This window comes from Schistocerca americana, chromosome 1, assembly GCF_021461395.2.
Source record: "Schistocerca americana isolate TAMUIC-IGC-003095 chromosome 1, iqSchAmer2.1, whole genome shotgun sequence".
Taxonomy (NCBI): domain Eukaryota; kingdom Metazoa; phylum Arthropoda; class Insecta; order Orthoptera; family Acrididae; genus Schistocerca; species Schistocerca americana.
The window spans coordinates 899091432-899110512 of NC_060119.1; positions in this window are offsets into that span (position 1 = coordinate 899091432).

The following is a 19081-nucleotide window of genomic DNA, read 5'->3' on the forward strand; positions in this document are numbered from 1 at the left end:
CGCGCAGCAGTGCGTAGTGTGAAGCAGTCGCCCTCCGTTTCTGGCGGTGGCGTCGCTGTGGCAATCGCAGCTTTGGTGTCTCCCTCTGTTGGGAAAGGGGAAAGATTGCCTGTTTATGTGCATTTAAGGGGGGCTATGAGCTCGCCAGTCGGTCAGTCTGGGTCAGTCTCTCGTCCCCAGCTTGCTAGTCTGTCTCTCGTCCGCATTTGTTAGGCAGTTAGTGCCTGTCTGTCGTTCGGAGTGGTAGTATGTCTGTCGTCCGGATCAACCTTTAAAGCCGGCAAAATAAGAGTCTATCCACTCCGCCAGTAAGAGAACTCAGCGAGTGGTCACCAGGTCGGGGCTTAATTACTGCATCTGAGTCTGCACGTTAGGCTGCCAGTCTGCTCGAGTTTGCTCAGGCAATGGTCATTGGCGGTTGGATCGATCGGTTGGTCGGTCGCGCACTGAGACACAAGATGATTTGTCCGTCTTGAGCGTCGGCGCATGTGAGGTCGCCACGTGAGTCCTGTGAGTCGCGGCGTATAGCGAGGGGTAGTGGCTTCGCGGTCGACACGAAAGCAACAGGAGTCAACCCACGACATCAGTCTGGCCGGTGCGAGCTGCGACGCCGTGAGACGGGAGATCGGCACGCCTTCCTGCGTCCGTTGAAGCGGCTGACAGCGGACGGTTCGGGAGAGCGGTTAGGGGGTGCTGCGCCAGGTCTTATCGAGAAATCGCAGTTTATTAGTTGATTGATTGGTGATATGTTGTTTGATTCACTCTTGTTAAATTCTACTCGTTTTCTTGGTGAGGTCACCAGCCGTTTTGCTTTGGGGTCGTCCCACCGTTCTTCTCCGTTTGCCCACCCGCGGGAAGGTGGTTTTGTATAAATTGGGTGGTCCGTTTCTCCCTTGTGGAGTAGGGGCGGGTTAGAGCAACCTGCGGTTCGGGTTCTTCGGTAATCTCCCTATCAATCTACCGTACGTTAGTAGCTGCCTCTGTCATGTTTGCCGGATTTGGTGTGTTAACGAATTTATTGGTTCAAATGGCTCTGAGCACTATGGGACTCAACTTCTGAAGTCATCAGTCCCCTAGAACTTAGAAATACTTAAACCTAACTAACCTAAGGACATCACACAAAGCCGTGCCCGAGGCAGGATTCGAACCTGCGACCGGAGCGGTCGCGCGGTTCCAGACTGTAGTGCCTAGAACCGCTCGGCCACCCCGGCCGGCTAACGAATTTATTGCTTGGAGTGTGACGGCCTAGTACCTGAAATAGGTTTTGATCTTTGGAAACCTTGATATTATTGCCTATGATCTTGAGAGGCGGTATCTGTGTACTGTAGAGCATCTTAACTATTGTTTGGCCAACCTTGTAGAATTTTATATAAGATTGCATTTCATGGGCTTTTATTTAAATGATCATTTTAGTATATAAAGTTGCCACCCTTTCACCGTAAGACTTTTCTCAGAAGTTAAAATCAAGTTGCACCTTCGGTGGCAAGGTTAATATTTTAATTGTTAGTGTTTTGTACCATTTCCATCCCTCCTACAGGAGGTGCATAGTTTGTGTGCTAGTATAAATTGTTAAAACTCTTAGTTCAAATGGCTCTGAGCACTATGGGACTCAACTGCTGAGGTCATTAGTCCCCTAGAACTTAGAACTAGTTAAACCTAACTAACCTAAGGACATCACAAACATCCATGCCCGAGGCAGGATTAGAACCTGCGACCGTAGCGGTCTTGCGGTTCCAGACTGCAGCGCCTTTAACCGCACGGCCACTTCGGCCGGCTAAACTCTTAGTTTAAAGTTATCTGGTGTGTTGTAGATTTGCACCAGTGTAGTCTTTCAGAGGCTGTTGTGAGCGGTCGTAACTACGGCCGTGTCAAAAGGGAGCGGCAACGTTCTCTGCCCGAAAGCTCATACAGTCAAAACTTGCTTCTTTCTGCCTCTGAATAAAATGTAACTTTGATATTTAGAGAGTGTGTTCTGATTATAATTTTAAATCTGTTCCTTTTAAAAAATGCTTTTGGGCACTATTAAAGTGAATAAAATTCCCATTTGTTAAAAGGAATTTGGTTATGATTTCATCAGTTACTCCCTGGCAACTACTTCCATGCTTACATAGTGTGATTGAACATTTTAATGTTCTTGATGAATCGCTAGTAAGGGCAGTTCCGCCGATGCATTCATTGCCCTTTTATACCTTGTGTACGTGATACTACGGCCACCTATTTTAAGGTGGTAATGTCATTTTCCTTTTTGAACATTATCGATGTGTATGTGTGAGAGAGAGAGCAAGGTACGTTACTGTTAAACAGTCTTTGGTCTTGTTGTGGCACAGTGTTTTCCTCCGCGCAGTCTGATACATTCTTAGTTGAAGCGTGGTAGGTGATGGACGTATTCAGTAGTGTTTCGTTGATTTGTGATGATATCTGTTAGATGAAGAAAAAATTATTGTAAAGGCCAACAAGGACGAATATGATGTATATTTTGGAAGGTGAAAAGGATAAAAATTTTGAATAATGCTATGACTTTTGAGGCGAAGAAGTATGAGGTAAGATTGCAGCACTGCGCACATAGGAGTGATTATTGTCAGCTATTTAACCCGCTCATAGCTGAGGGAAAGACCACCCCACTCCCCTGAATCATGCATTAACGTATTATGGTTAAGCTGTTTGACTTTTATAGAAACTCTGTTAACATTGTACCCTTTTTCAATCATTGTTAAGCATAGTATTGTTCAGACCAATCTTAGAGTGAAGATCACGAGAAGCTTTACTCTGTCTTGAATACATACTTCATTCTAAAATCATTGTCTTGGAATATCATTTCATAAGAATAGTTTCTCTCCCCACCCCGCTGTTTCAACGTTACACATTACCTCATGCAACGGTTTGAATGCGTATTTAGAAATAGAAATCTAACTTAGCCGCTGCCTGCCTGAAGTTTGCTATTGTGCTTTCGAGAGATCTGCAACAATGTTGTCAAGATGCGAGGTCAGTGGAAATTTTGATTAATGCCAGTTAACTGTTTTGCTTCAGTTGCGCAGTTAATATAAAGACAAGTTACATTTTGATCAGTTACAGTTCAATGCATATTATGTTCTGTTTGGTCAAAGGTTAGCATACGAGTTTAAGTTGGATAAATGTTTTGGGTACAAAGTCTGCTAATACGTAGACTTTTATAGAGAGGGAGGTAAAGTTGGGGTAAATTCCAGACAGAAAAGAACATAGTGGAGAGGTTACACTATGTATGTTCGTGTTACTATTCTATGACTTTCGTTACCTCAGTGAACGTCACAGACAGAACCGTGTTGCCTACTGTGTCAACATACATTTGCAACAGACAGAAAACGTTCCGAAAATCAACGCCTCGCGGCACTGAGGCGAGGCCGTGCCCACTAGGGCCTTGTGCCGCAGCCGCCTCGAATGTCACACCGCTTTTACGCTAGCGTCGTGTCGTTGGAACCGCACCGCAGAATTCACCTTTGAGACGAGCACCTCTTGCTGGCAATAATGAAAGGGAGGATCGGAAATGTAGCACCACAGCTAAACACCAAATAATAAGTGTGTCACGGGCAGAAGTGTACTGCAACCGGACATGCACACGACAAAGCAGTTTTCCTAATCTGCAGTAATATCTATACAGCTAACAAGATTCAAGTCAACCGATTTCTTTCAACGCACTTCAGCTATGGTCAGGCTCCCAATTTGTATAGTACCACAAAAGGCAACCCATATTCGTCAACGTCATCATCATGCCCACGAGCCACGTCTGGTACATCTCAAGGCTTTGACGTCTCGTGTAGCAACAGCCCTTCAGATCGTGACTCCCATTCGACTATCGAGAAACTTATCAATATCATCGGAATTGTCGAGCAAACAAAATTACGACCACCAATCTACCTACCATATACCCGGCGTGTGGTAGGGAACATAATGAATTTTGACATTAGTTATTAGAGTCATTTACTGATCGCTAAATTAGTCATTCAAAACAAGAAAAGTTTGATAATAACGAAACTTAGCTGCTACTTTCCTAGTCAACTGCAATGGCTATCAATGTTACCCAGTGGAATGCTCGTTCTGTGCTACCGAATCGAGAAGGTTCTCGGAGAGAACGTTCCCAGAACAGTTAATTTTCAATTGTTTTGAGTGAAAAGTAATGTTAATATCCACTTTCGAGGTTACGAATTTGTACCACCCGATCGTCAGGACGGCAAAAATGTTGAGGCTTTTTAATAAGCTCTGTGATACCCTTATAGCACCTATCTACCTATAAATGTACCTTTGGCGGACTTTCATGCAATATCAGTTTAGGTCAAGATTACTACTAGTGAATTCTGCATCGCCTTGGTGTACAAACCTCCCTACTATAGACACCAGAGCAATATTTGGGAAAAGTTAATTAAACAGTTTGTAAGATGGCTATAATGTCGCACCTTACAAGCACTCATCCACATACTTTGCCGTGATCTACAAACACAATTAGGTATCATGTGATAGGTTGTATATCGTATATATGAATATATAAAGGAGACTGACATTCTCACGTACGTCTTGTAAATAATTGTTAACGCTTATTGCATGAAAGGTGACGGAGTGTATTTATTATAAAAAGGGATTAATGAATGATTGTCTATACCAGTAGAGGTTGGAACGCCAGTGGAAATGAAACGGCTGGCGGAACTGAAGCCATGGGTGGAAGGCCCACACAGGTGAGTTGGTCCTGCTTAAACACAGGAAATAGCAAGACGGACGTCGTAGCATCTAAGCGCTGGAGCATAATAGAGTCGCGAGCGGCCGATGTTGTAGCCGAACCGGAAGGATTATAGTTCGGAAACGCTGAAAATCTTGGACGCAGGTGAGAGGAAGGAAGAAGCGGCACCTCGGAAACCACGCAGGCTGGGTTATTTCCAAGTATTTTTACTCAGAAGCATACCATTGTAGAGTATAGGTTTTTCCTCGCAAACTTTCCGCGCTGGACGACAAAAGACTAAAATATGGTTGGTCGGCGTTCTGAAGAATCTGTAGAGAGGGAGAATATTGCGTGGTTTCGGGAATATGATTCGTTTTCGGAATTACGAGAGTGGGGAGCCAAGTCTTGCTGGGAAGGCAATGCTGGAGAGACGCGGTGTTCGCTTTTGAGCTCCCGTGTGTGACGGTCGCTCAGTGGCAGCTTATTGCTGGTACGGACGGACTTGCTGTCGTTGCTCTCACGAGATTTTATAGTTAGAACGGTTAGGCCCTGGACCGTTGTGAACTTTTACGATTCTGGACTTCGCCTCCGAGTTGGAAGTCGTCGTTTAGTACGCAACGTTCAGTGATTGAGAGCACTTCTTCTGCCTATACTTAAACCTTGAGACGTTATCTGAACTCCGTCCTTGTGGTTGGGAGTTCGCGTTTCTCGTATGTAGAACACAGAGAGGAGAAGACCGTATTAGAGTATAGTAGTCAGAGGACCCCCTTCAGCCGTCCTACTCTTTGCAAGAGTTTATTTTGTGGCTGGAGTTCTTCCATCGTCGCAGACGTGTACGAGAACCATCACTCCGACGCACCGGACGCAGTACATATGGTGATATTGCTAATTACTTTGGCTTATTACGGGCTATAAGGCTAAACAGCTGTGATCACGTAGGATTTATTTCCACTGAAGTTGCACTTCATTGTAGATCATCTTTCAAAGCAGTGTCTTCTTGTGTTTGCGTACATAGATGATGTCAATCATTTCGCGTTATTTATATTAGATCATGCAGTCATAATAAAAGGACAGAGTTGTTCAATGGATCAGTGATTTTAGTTAGGAAATATAAACATTTTAATAAAGGTTGTCTTTAATATACAATAAATGTATAAACAGCAACAACGTTTATCATTTAGTATAATTAGTTTCCTTAATCATTCATTTCTGTTTAGGTTGGAATTTATATGTTAAAGAGCATTAAGGGATCCTAAGATCTTCTTCAGGGGGTAGCCAGACAGGGCCAAATCTTCATTTTAGCGTTTATGATTTTCGGTTGCGCACATTGAGTTTACATCCGCCTGGAGTAGCATCTTGGAAGTTTCCTCCGCCACATACGAGGTGTCTGTCGTAAGACTCGTCAGCAGCATTTTCACTGATGCTTTGTCAAGTATGTGCAACTGTGCTGCATTGTGTAGCCGGAGTGAACCCTACAAATAGTGCTCGTCACGTCTTTCATGCGATGCACAGCGTCGAGGGAAAAAATAGGTTTGCTTCTCGTTGCAAACAAAACGCTTTTCAGCGAAATTTTACGTGTCCATTCGATAGCGCGGTGCAATATTAATCTAGTGCGATATTCGTTTTATCGATTGTATTAGCAAGGACAGTAAAACACAGTGAATAACGAACGCACCAGCAGCGACAGCACTGCCCTGGAACGCGCTGACTGCTGCAGCCTGGCATACAGCGCCACTGAGTCGCCGCCGGACTGCTGTTTATTCTTTGTGTTTTGGTGTCCCTGTAAATACATACTAATAAAACAAATATCGGACTAGAAATTTGGGAGCGCTCTATCGAATGTGCAAGTAAAGTTTCGATTTAAAAGTACACTGAAGAGCCAAAGAAATTGGTACACCTGCCTAATATCGTGTAGGGCTTTGCGAGCAGGCAGAAGTAACGCAGCGCGACGTGGCATGGACTCGACTGGTGTCTGAAGTAGTGCTGGAGGGAACTGACACCATGAACCTTGCAGGGCTGTCCACTATGGGACTCAACTGCTGAGGTCATTAGTCCCCTAAAACTTAGAACTAGTTAAACCTAACTAACCTAAGGACATCACAAACATCCATGCCCGAGGCAGGATTCGAACCTGCGACCGTAGCGGTCTTGCGGTTCCAGACTGCAGCGCCTTTAACCGCACGGCCACTTCGGCCGGCAAGGGGATAAGAAAAATGGCTCTGAGCACTATGGGACTCAACTACTGAGGTCATCAGTCCCCTAGAACTTAGAACTACTTAAACCCAACTAACCTAAGGACAACACACACATCCATGCCCGAGGCAGGATTCGAACCTGCGACCGTAGCGGTCACGCGGTTCCAAACTGACGCGCTTAGAACCGCACGGCCACACCGGCCGGCTAAGGGGGGGGGGGAATAAGATAAACTGATAATATCTTTCTTTCGTCAACAGATATGACAGCCTTTTCGAAGATCGAAAAGACCACAGATATGTTCCTCGATATGAAAGGAGCATTTGGCAATATAAACAACGAGCCTTTGCTCTGCAAACTGAGCACCCTAAGTGTCCAATGTGAGATAACGGGTGAATTGTGGCGCCCAGGAATTATTCTAAGTTGGCGTGGCCGCACAGGACGCTCTTCCAAGTCGCCGCCCGGCAGCAAACACGTGGTGCCGAATGTTAGCTGAGCAAGAAGGCTGGCCGGAGCACGTGGTCCATCGGCCGCGGGGCTGGGAATTCCATGTTGACGCTGTGACGAAGGCGTGCTTTGTGTCGAAGGAGGTGTCTACGCCGGGAGGGCCAAAGATGGCGGACTTTGTGGACCATAATAGCAGACATTTCACAGTTCGTATAGAAATTAATAGTAGCCAGATGAATCATGATACCTCAAAAAGGAACATGTACATTACCATTATTTGCACAACGATTCTGATGGCGTAATCAAATTTTCAATATATTTATTAGTTTAAAGTTTACTATCCGACGATAAATTGTAGAAGTAACACCCAGCAACTAATTTACAAAATCTAAACGGTTCATCCGATTTCGTCGATCTGCATGTCCTTAGAAAGCTATTAGCGTAAACCTAAATTCGTATGAATTACAGTCATGTAACTTAAATAGTACATGAGTTATTGGAAGTCAAAGTGGCCGATTACTATCGATCGCGTCAGGCCATAAGTACGCCACAGTTACACGAAAAAACGGTAGCAGAATGCTTATAAATAAATTGTTTCATCTATGTCTTTGTTAATAGCCATTATATGCTATTCATGAAGAAACTGGTCAATTATTTACTGTGTTTTAGAAAGCACAGAGACATTATGCTCCTGGCCTACCTTTTGCTTCTTTTCTTTTGATATCTGTTTATTTAATTGTTTATGTATGTAGTAATGTGTGTTAGAGCATGTTTATGATCCAGCCGTAGGAATATTTATTTAATTTCAAGTATTTAAACGTAAAGCCAGTATTTCGAATATGTTTCATTATGTGACTGTGCATTGGAATGAAGACATGGCGTGAGCACTCTAGCCAATCACAGCGCTCGTGAATGGGGAGACTGGATGGAAGCGAGTTTCCAGAGAGGACACGGGTAGTTCTGAGCAGGAGGCAGTTCGGGATGGTACAGGACGAAACAGGACACGGAAAGTGCTGGCCGGCGCGGCGGACGCACAGTCGCGATAAAGACTTGGAGTGGAGCAGTTTGCGCGTGATCGCGAGAAATAGAAATACATCGGAGCGCCGAGTTGTGCTCTTGTATGATTTCCGTGGCTTCTGCAGTGGAGACGTAGTGTGCGTTAAGAAGTGAATGTCTCGCGAGCTATGTTCTTGTTCATAACTAATTACGTGCTGTAGGAATCTATTGTTTCCCTGTTATTCAACTTATATTTTATTTAATTGCTGGACCATCGACACCAATAAGTGTTTTGCAGAAATATACCACATTCTCAAAAGTACTTCTGCTATCGTACTAATCATTTAAAGTCGTTAACATAGTACCTGCAGATTTTATTTAATTTCAATCTTTCATTTATAAATTTATATATTAATTCGCAATTGCCGAGTGATAGGAACCTTCGACCATTCGATTCATGTGTGTATTCATATTGTATACTGTAGACTCAGCTGTATTTAGCTTGTAATGCGGCAACTGCATATCCCAGCCCCTAGACAACGAAACCAGCAAAGACTTATAATATTGCAACTTTGAGTCGGAGGGTGCGTAGTTATTTGAAAGCCCGCACCAGGAAGAGTGGTTCATGGATTAGGATGTATGATTTCGGAAAGGAAGGTTTTCGTTAAATTCTAGGCTAAAATCATGGGGACCCCACATTGTCTCAGCAGCTCTCCCACAACTTGCGACTCTCAGTCCTTTACTATATGCTATGTAGATCATGTATCTTGAAACAGCTCTTTCCATATCGACTATAATACTTCAGTACGCTGACGACGTTTGTCTACTCACTCCACTTCCTTTGAGGAATGAGAAGCCGCACTTTCCTCTGCCCTGTCCAGAGCGGAAAGCTGGGTCCAAGCTCATGGCATGAAACCTTGACTGATAAGCCAGAGATTTCGTTGTATTTTCTAAGTGTTCCTGTTCAAGCATTCCCAACAGAAAGATACGATATTCTGAATGTTACACAGTTTCATCGCAGGGTCGATTCTTGGGCGTCGTATTTGATTCTCTGTTGTCACTTGTCCCTCACATAACCCTGTAGTAAGTGACTGAGGAAAACATTAAATATTGTCCGATCAGTCTGCTGAGTATATTGGAACTCTAATCCCACACATTTATTTACGTTGTTCAAATGGTTCAAATGGCCATGAGCACTATGGGACTTAACATCTGAGGTCATCAGCTCCCTAGAACTTAGAACTACTTAAACCTAACCAACCTAAGGACACCACACACATTCAGGCCCGAGGCGGGATTCGAACCTGCGACCATAGAGTTCGCGTGGTTCCAGACTGAAGCGCTTAGAAATGCTCGGCTAGAGTGGCCGCCATTTGTACAAAACCATAATTCGAGCTATACTTGACTACGATAATGTGGGATTCCACTATGGACGAAAGGATATCCTGAGGAAGCTAGGCAGTTTAGACGTATTTGACAATGCTTAGGCGCTGTGGATTCTGGTCCTACCGACGTCTTCTTAATTAAAGCTCAAGAAATGCCGTTAAATATCAGAAGGCAGTCATCAGCTTCCAAATTTTTGCGTAATAGCATTTTTTTTACAAATCATTCAAACTAGAGGCTCTTGATTTAATTTCCGGAATGCTCTTCATAGCGCCTCTCCCCTTGCACTGGTGATAGCCGTAGCACATGAGGTCGCCTGCCACCGAAAGTCCTGAGCACAAGTTCTGTCCCCACATACCTGAAAAGCCAGAACATCATGACTGTTATCCAGCGCGACGTTGGATGCCGCCCGGTGGTGTTGTGGGCATGTCACACGGTAACAAAGTTTGTAAGCGGAGCCGACACGGACGGGGGATCACCCTAGCGAAGATATGGGCTGCAAATGGGGATATAAATTGAGATGAACGACTTTGAATGGTTCAAATGGCTCTGAGCACTATGGGTCTTAACTTTGAGGTCATTAGTCCCCTAGAACTTAGAACTACTTAAACCTGTCTAACCTAAGGACATCACACACATCCATGCCCGAGGCAGGATTCGAACCTGCGACCGTAGCGATCGCGTGGTTCCAGACTGAAGCGCCTTGAACCGCTCGGCCACGCTGACCGGCTAAACGACTTTGACAAAGTACAGATTATTATTACGCAAAGCTTGTAAACGAGTATCGAAAATGGCGACGCTCGTCGAATGTTCAAGTACCACTGTCGTGAGCATCTGCGGAAAGAGGTAGAAGGACAGCGAAACTACCACTAAGTGCTAAGTGGTTGGATGTCCACGACACTTACAGAACGTGGAGTTCGGATACTTCTCTGCTCTGTAAAGTAGGATAGACGGTCATCTGTGACATCTCTGCCTAAAAGTACACAATGCTGGTGCACGTACAAGTGTTTCGGAGCACTCTGTTCATTGTACAATGTTGAACATGGAGCTCCGCAGCAGACCACCACTAAGTGTTCACATTTTGATCCAACGACATCGTCAGTAACTAGTGGGCAGGAGATAATTGGAATTCGACCGTCGATCAACGGAAACGTGTCGGTTCTAACAGTTCTGCTACACTAGGTCGATGGTCGTTTCCAAAAACACCGTCATCGAGGTGAACGGCGGCCACGGACGCAGGCTGGTAGGAGCGCTATTATCCAATGGGAGATTTCTCCTGCTCTTGCATGGGACCTGTGGTAGTAATCGAAGACACTCTGACAGCTGCGAGCCATCTGCATCACTTCATGCTTGCTGTCTTCCCCGACAACGATGTCATCTTTCGGCAGTATAGCTGTCCGTGTCTTGGAGCCAAAACCGTGCTAAAGTGGTTTGAGGAGCGTTATAGTGAACTCACGTTGATGTCTCGGCGAGGAAATTCGTCTGATATAAAACCTGTGGAACCCATCTGGGTTGCCGTCGGGTGTCGGGTGCCATCGCCGCGTACACAGACCAGTGGCTCGTTATTTACACTAATTACATGATCTGTGCGTAAGCGTCTAATGCCATATACCTCCACAAATCTACCAACAAATTGTCGGATCCCTGATATGCAGAATCAATGATGTATTTCGTTAAAAAGACGGACAAACAAGCTGTTAAGCTGGTGGTCATAATGTTTTGGCTCATCAGTGAATATATATATATATATATATATATATATATATATATATATATATATATATATATATATGCGCAGTTACTCAGTTCTTTCCCATTACGTGCGTACCCATATAGACGTCACATTACTAACGGAAAATCCACTTGTCTATCACGATATAATGTGCCAAGTACTTTTTGTACCTGTATACCGATAGCTCCAAATGCAAAGAGGGAAGAAATAAGCGATGTGCCTTTCTCTATCCACAAATACAAGTCTCAAAAAGGTTTGAACTGCCTAATGAAACTTTTTTTTTTCTCCGGAAGCTGTAGCTATACTACAAGCCTTAAAACATATGAGTCCTATTAGGTTTACAAGTCCTCATTCTACCTGATTCGTTGTCGGCTTTACAATTTCTAAGGCATAAGGAGTGGAATTCGAAAATCGCCAAGCTCCTCTTGACTGTCATTTGGCAGTACATCCAACGTGAAATTGCGAGGCAAACAATGGAATTCCTGCGGGGATATCTCATAGTGGCATAATTATTACTGAAGAAGTCGATTTTCTTGCTAAAGAAGCCACAAAATAGCTGTCATCGACCTAAGACTTTCGCCTTCTGAATTGTGCCGTCTGACCATACAGAATGCCTTTTAACAGTGGCAAGAGGTCAGGAAAGTGTATCAGCTCTTCAGGGGAAGATACGAGTATTAAGCCTGTGTTCAGCCTGTTATTCCACCTACATCCTGGTTTCGCGATGTTCACCTTCTCAGACGGTTGATATTTATTACCTGCTGTATGAGATTTAACTGAGAAAGCTTTCAGAAGCACCTTCTTCCCATTGGAATTACAGCAATCACAACTCTTTGCACGTGTAAAATGAGCGAGGCAAAGACAATCGTTTTTACAACATTTAAGTCGTCTGAAAGTAGATGGTCCTACGAGTACCGCCATTCTGTTTTGAGTAATCCCGTGTATCCTGAAGAGTTTTTAAAATTTGTACAAATTGCCAAGACATTATATTTCATATGTGCAGTTATTTCAATTTGGCCACTAAACATTTGTCTTTCTATAACTGAGTGTTCTGAGATGAATGCTTTTCCCGTAAACTTGTTCGTAGAATTCCGGTGTGCGCTTTTGGCACTAGTGCTGGCCTTGCGGACATTTCTGTTTACGAGAGCCCATGTGCGCCCTTCTGGCGTTCTTGTCGGACAGAAGTTTACAGAGGGCATAAACAAGCCTCATGGGTACATGTGCGCCCAAGACGGAGTAATTGTCCTTGTCGTTTCAAACTGTCACTGCGAAAGCTGGGAACGTACACAGGAAACGGTATTTCAGAGCAGAACAAACTAACCAGCTCCGTTACTGCGGTCACGCTGCAGTTTTTACCCATCCGTATCTCGCATTGCTACGATGTTGAGTTAATAACGCACGCAGCCAGAATGACATGTGTGCTCGCTCGTGCGTTGCACTCAGGGTATTAGCACGTCGTTTTTTTCTATCGTGTTAAACTGTTTTGGGAGCAGTCCCCTCACGGCTAACGAAAGCCCCTGCCATTTTCTCCTTGACAGAGTGGAATTTTGGTACCGTGACAGGTACAACCTCAACATTTAACGCTTGCGTCTTCATTTACCATACAATCTTTCACTTTTACACCTTCTGGTCTGTTTGATATAACCAACTAGAGATGTGACGTCTAATGTACTTACGTCAGTCATGATGGTCATCATACGATGTGCACTCATGAAGTAGGAATACATCATAGGTGAAAGACTATTTGTACTTAATCACTCTGTTTTGTCATGGTCAAAAGAAGAGATTTATCCAATTGTAATACGAAATAACCGTTCGTATTTCGGACTAAGAAGGCAGTATTTATGAAACAGACAAGTGTTTTCAGCTTTTCAATTGTACCTATGGTAAAAGTGCGTCTCGGTTGGACTAACGATACCATTGTAAATGAACTGCGCGGAACCTGCAAAGGTAGATGTTGATGTCAGATGAGCGTCCACTATGGAAGTACTTGATACACCTTGTTTGCCACAGTAGTACAATGAACCATGCTGCCTATATTTGATTCCTGCTAACGTTAGTGCATTGGAGTAGAACTTATATCTGTTTGAAATTATTGAAACTTGATTGCCACCAACAGTCAGTGTGTAACGTTTTCAAATAAATTAGATTTCTTCGTTATAGAATTGATGAATATAGAGGTGGCCTATGGGAAATAAATATGATACGACTGTTTGTCGACGAACGTAAGATGGTTGGGGCTGTGTTACGACGTGGGGAAATTTTTCTTTGTATTGTCTTGTACTATTAATCCAAGTACAATATACTCTACAGCGAGTTGGTCCTGAATCCACCAACGAAAATAACGTATACTGGTTCGCTACGGTTATTTCTCTAGTGAGACCGGAACCATTCAGCCAAATTATGCACATACTACATAGCTATAAGTCACTTTGCATGGTTGTGAAATCACACTACTCAAAGGGAAAAATTGTAGCACCATCCGTTTTGAGAAACCTTCGCACGGATCTTTCAACAGATATGGAAAACGTAGCACTGGATATCTTTGAAGCAATGCCACCATTCCATTTTGCCACTTCTGCCCGTCGGTCTGCAGTGTGCTTATAATCTGGGGTTGCTATGGACGGTAACGGTGGTAATACCAACATTATTTAACAGTGTAATTTCTCTACAATTTCCTTCACAATACCACTAAGCCCTCTACATCTTCTTCTACCTTCTTTAAACGTAGGCTTTTTCCACAATCACGGACTTACTGTCAGCTCTCGGGAGATATTTTACCTGGTAACTGCTTTCCACTCTTCTTTCGCCCACTTCATATTTCCTCTACGCTAATTGATCAGCAACTACAGTTAGGAACAGATGGTCTGAAGGAACGCGTTGAAACACACTAATAAGAATATTGTGAATCTACATCTACATCTACATTTATACTCCGCAAGTCACCCAAAGGTGTGTGGCGGAGGGCACTTTACGTGCCACTGTCATTACCTCCCTTTCCCGTTCCAGTCGCGTATGGTTCGCGGGAAGAACGAGTGCCGGAAAGCCTCGTGCGCGCTCGAATCTCTCTAATTTTATATTCGTTATCTCCTCGGGAGGTATAAGTAAGGGGAACCAATATATTCGATACTTCATCTAGAAACGCACGCTCTCGAAACCTGGATAGCAAGCTACACCGCGATGCAAAGCGCCTCTCTTGCAGAGTCTGCCATTTGAGTTTGCTAAACATCTCCGTAACGCTATCACGGTTAACAAATAACGCTGTGACGAAACGCGCCGCTCTTCTTTGGATCTTCTCTATCTCCTCCGTCAACCCGACCTGGTACGGATCCCGCACTGATGAGCAATACTCAAGTATAGGTCGAACGAGTATTTTGTAAGCCACCTCCTTTGTTGACGGACTACATTCCACCGAGAGCCTCACGTTGCAAACTACAGCAGTGCGTTTCATACGAACGAGATAACGCCCCAGTCCTCTTTCCGTCAGTGGAACTGACGTCATTTCTGTTTACGAGTTTTTCTGAAAAGAAACATGTCAGTAAGTAACTGGTAGGCAGTGTATTTCGGATCTAAATTAGAGAGATGCGTAAGTGCAGCGTAAGTCCAGTCTGTCACATAAGAATTAAAGAAAACGCTCCCGGACGATTAAGGAGCTCTTTAATTGGGAAACTGTCAACTCGACTGCTGCTGGCTCGGCCACTTGCAATGAAGCTCCCCGTGTTCAGCAGAAAGCGTAACTGCGTGCCGGCACGCACGGCGTGGCCTGATGCGCTAGGCGCCTTGCTACGCATTAACTTCTGCTGTCGCTGTTGTACGCGCACCTTCCATCTGCCATCAGATTACCTTATTGCCTTATGAATCCTAAGACCTGTTTACGGAGTATGATCAACCGCAAGCTCATGTGAGCAGCGCAGCTACAAGTGTTTCATACAGGGTGTCCAGAAAAGGGCTCCCTGATTTCAAAATTAAATATCTCGAAAACAAAGATCGATAGAGGAATGCAGTAAACGGTATGTTTATTGTGAAAGCTGTAAGAAGTTTATACAACAGTTTGAAATAATAGTTACAAAAACTGCTAACAGATGATGCTGTACGCTGTACAGCTCATATCGTATGAAAACAATCTTTGCAAACAACCACATCACAATGTTTTCAAAATGTTCACCATTGGCACTACAGAGGTGGAGCAAACGAAGAATGAAATTCGCCATCACATTTCGTAGTGTCTCAACCGAAATGGATTCACATGCCACAGAGATCGCCGATTTAAGCTCGTCCAGCGTGGCGGGATGCTTCGGGTAGACCATGTCTTTCACTGTGCCCCACAAAAAAAAAGTCACAGGGAGTCAAATGCGGCGAATATGGAGACCGATCCATGCCTGCACCAGTAAATTTCGGATATTCCAAAGCAATGACTCGATTCCCGAAGTATTCCTCAAGAAAGCGAAACACTTGTTCGGTCCGATGTGGTCGGGCTCCATCTTGCATAAACCATTCAGTACCTGGTCGATCCTCTAACGCTTGCTGTGTGGCGACCAATTGTTCCAAAATTGCAACGTAACGTGCGCCAGTGACCGTTTCTCGAATGAAAAAAGGGCCAATAATGCCTCTGCTGCATACTGCAGCCCACACAGTAACTTTAGGAGAATACAGGGATTTCGCTTCACACCAATATGGATTTTCGGAACCCCAAAATCGCCAGTTCTGCTTATTCACGTATCCATTCAGGTGGAAGTGTGCTTCATCTGTAAACCAGATGCAGCCAACATCAAATCCTTCACTATCAATCATTGTGAGCATCTGATTAGCAAAGGCAACCCTTTGTTGCACAGCTCGTACGGGTATGACCTGGTGCGCTTGAATTTTGAATGGAAACATGTGTAGGCTCTTTCTCAGTATTTTCTGCGTGCTGGAACGCTTGAAACCAGTCTCAGATGCAATTCTACGGACGGATGACATTGGATTTCGCTGAGTAATTCCAGAAACTGTGGCGATATTTTCAGGCGTAACTGCGGTTTCCTTGCGGCCAACATGCCCCACTAGATCATCAGTTACGCTGCCTGTTCGTTGAAATTTTGCGAAGAGCGTACGAATGGTTTTCGCATCGGGCCCTTTTGGAACATTAAATCGTGCTTGAAAACTTCGCCTTGTTGCAGTAGGACTCTCTTCTAACCTGTGGTACTCTAGCACCAGAAAAACGCGTTGTTCAATGGAGTACATGGTTTTAATCTCTACCTTCGGTACGCTAACCTCCTTTCACGTTTCAATAGTGGAACTGATCGCTCGGCTTCGGATCACTATTTATACTAGGCATTACGTATGGCAATTATAGCGCCATCTGTTAGCAGCTTTTGTAACTATTATTTCAAATTTCTGTATAAACTTCTTACAGCTTTCGCAATAAACATACCGTTTACTGCATTCCTCTATCGATCTTTGTTTTCGAGATATTTAATTTTGAAATCAGGGAGTCCACTTCTGGATACCCTGTATCTGCGTTACGGCTTTCAGTTTTTCTGTAACCAAATATGGTGGTCAGCTGTAAAGAATACTGTACTGTTAATGCCACCTATCAACGGAGTGTGGCTGTAACAACCTGACCCCAGATGAGAAAATTTACTATTTCAAGGTCGCAGATACACTCCAGGTATGAAGAAAAGTAGCAGCAAAAGTGATGACAGACCGGCGCTAATCGCATGTCACATACGAACTGCAGCTTAGCAGATTACCACCAAGGATTACCTTTTCGTGGATAACTGGTCATTTCACGGCAGCTTACACTGAGGTGACAAAAGTCATGGTTTAGCGAAATACACACATACAGATGGCGGCAGTATCGCACACACAGGGTATAAAAGGACGGAGCGCTGGCGGAGCTGTCAGTTGTACTCAGGTGATTCATGTGAAAAGGTTTCCGACGTGATTATGGCCGCACCACGGGAAGTAACAGACTTTGAACCTGGGATAGTAGTTGAAGCTAGACGCGTGGGACATTCTGTTTTGGAAATCGTTAGCGAATTCAATGTTTCTAGATCCACAACGTCAAGAATGTGCCGAGAATACCACATTTCAGGCATTACCTCTCACCGCGGATAACGCAGTGGCGGACGCCCTACCAAGAGCAGCGGCGTTCGTATAGAGTGGTAACAGACAAGCAACACTGCTTGACATTACAGCAGAAATCAATGTGGGCCGTACGACGATCGTATCCGGTAGGACAGTGGGCGAAATTTGGCGTTAGTGGGCTACGGCAGCAGACGACCGACGCGAATGCCTTTGCTAACAGCACGATGTCTCCTGGAGCTCCTCTCCTGGAGTCGTGACCCGTGTTGGTTGGACTCTAGACGACTGGAAAATCGTGGTCTGGTCAGATGAGTCCCGATTTCAGTTCATTGGAGTTGATGGTAGAGTTCGAGTGTCGCGCGCACCCCACGAAGTCATGGACCCAAGTTGTTAACACTCCACTGTGCAAGCCGGTGGTGGGTGTGCAATGATGTGGGCTGTGTTTACATGGAATGAACTGGGTCCTCTGATCCAATTGAACCGGCTACTGACTGGAAATAGTTATGGGCATCTACTAGGAGATCAAAAATGGTTCAAGTGGTTCTGAGCACTATGGGACTTAACTTCTGAGGTCATAAGTCCCCTATAACTTAGAACTACTTAAACCTAACTAACCTAAGGACATCACACACATACTTGGCCGAGGCAGGATTCGAACCTGCGACCATAGTGGTCGCGCGGTTCCAGACTGTAGCGCCTAGAACCGCTCGGCCACTCCGGCCGGCCCTTGGAGATCATTTGCAGCCATTCAAGGTCTTCCTGGTTCCTAACGACGGTGAAATTTTTATGGAAGATAATGCGCCCTGTCACCGGCCATAATTGTTCGCGATTGGTTTGAAGAATATTCTGGACATTTCGAGCGAATAATTTTGCCATCCAGATCATCTGATGTGAATCCCATCGAACATTCGTGGAACTTAATCAAGAGGTCAGTTTGTGCTCAAGATCCTGCACATTTTCGTAATTATGGGCGACTGTAGAGGCAGCACTGCTCAATATTTCTGCAGGAGACTTCCAGCGACTTGTTGAGTCCATGCCAAGTCAAGTTTCTGCACTACCCCAGGAAAAAGGAGGTGCGACTCGATATTAGGATGCATCCGATGACTTTTGTCATCTCGGTGTAAGATCACTGACAGTACTTACATTTATGCTTTAAGAACACAAACTTTGTTTATTGTCTCTATTAGAACAGCAGTTCTGCCCTCGATGACTGAATATGGAGGCACCGCCTGAATTTGCTGCTCTGCGCCCTAAACAGGATGCCCCTAAAAGTAAGCTGCAATTCTTTTCATAAAGCCTTCAAATTTTACTCAACGGCGATGGAAGTGAAAACTCGGCTTATGTTGTGTGAAGTCTCTACCATCATACGCTTCTGGCCAGTGAAAGTGAAACGTCATGAAAATGGCATTCACAAACGTCAAATGCGAATAAGTGTACTGTGTTCTTGGATGAGATAATAATTAGCATTTCATCGCAATAGTACGAAATATTTAGGACTAAACCCATCTGCATTTCTTATACTAGGAAACATTACGCAGCGGGTTTTGTCATTCAGAAAATGCATATGAATGTTGTTTGTTTGTGAG